Consider the following 1,307-nt stretch of genomic DNA (forward strand, 5'->3'; position numbering starts at 1 on the left):
ATGTAGAAAGAAGTGAAGCGCAGTGGTTGTCACGTGTAACAGAGCACGCCAACCAATAAACCATATTTGAATCACTGATTGAAACACAGTGTCTAACAGAAATAGAGAGGTGTGTCAAAAGCAGCTTCAAAAAATATTTGATGGCCCACTGATGTGGATACAAAGAATGTTCCCTCTTTTCATTCCCACTCCTCACCCTGAGTGTCTGCCCTCGCTCTGTGTAACGGTGGTGAGCTGGTGTCAATCTCCTGTAGCTCAAACTGACTGTTAGTCACTGATTCACATCCGGCAAGTTCAAGAGAAAAGTTAAACTGGAGATCAGTTAAAGAGGCTCAGATGTCATTTAAAAACCAACCAGCGCGTCATTCTGAATCAATCATTGATCATCCTACTTTGAGAGCATCTGAAGAGACGGTGAAGTCAGCACCTCATCAGCCCCCACAACCTCGACCAAGAGCTGCATCCCACACTTCCCCTTCAACCTCCTTCTAAAGATTTCAGCTATGAAGCAACGTAAACCCCAATAGCTCAATTTACATACAGACTTGGGAAATACTTTTTGGTTGCATTTGGTTTTCGGTAGGAAATAATTGTTCTGCTGGTAAATGAGTGTGTGTATTTTTACATGTAGGTAGAAGTAACTACAAAATTGTCTGTGACTTCAGGTTTTTACTTTGCCCAACGCTCTGTATTATAAACACTACGTGGACGACTGCACTCTTTCATCTGCCTCCGCAGACGTGACTCTGAAGAGCTTGATCAAGCTCTGACGCACTTCCTTCCTGCCCTAACCCCTAACAATGCGTCCTCTCGTAGTGGGGGGTGTCGGACCCCGTACAGGCGTAGTGGTTGGTGGGTCAAGCTGACAGGGGGTCTATGTGGGTACAGAGATGCAGAGTCAGGCCGGCTGAGAGTATTCGTCAGCCCACTGGGAAAGTACACGCAGAAGGTGGTGCTCGGAAGTTCCACTCAGGGTGTTAACTGCTAAGTGTGAAAGCCAGTCGCTGACACATTTGGTGCTCTGGTGCTGCATTATACGTTTACAGTGACTCTGACATTTTCAATGACGTCTTGAGTTCAAGAACATGACCTTCAACTCAGGGACTCAGTGGGTGGTCAGCTCATCACCACCCACTTGGATGTGTCATACATTTGATATACTTAATTGAATTTGGTTTATATTTTTATAAAACACTCAAAACAACAACATACAAATTAATTAAGAGATTTGATGTCTCCGTCTAGTCTGAAAAAAGAGTGAGATTTCAGTTAATATCCAGGTGATCCTCATGGAAAATGCATCAAAA

Source organism: Paralichthys olivaceus, chromosome 6, assembly GCF_024713975.1.
Source record: "Paralichthys olivaceus isolate ysfri-2021 chromosome 6, ASM2471397v2, whole genome shotgun sequence".
NCBI classification, from domain to species: Eukaryota; Metazoa; Chordata; class Actinopteri; order Pleuronectiformes; family Paralichthyidae; genus Paralichthys; species Paralichthys olivaceus.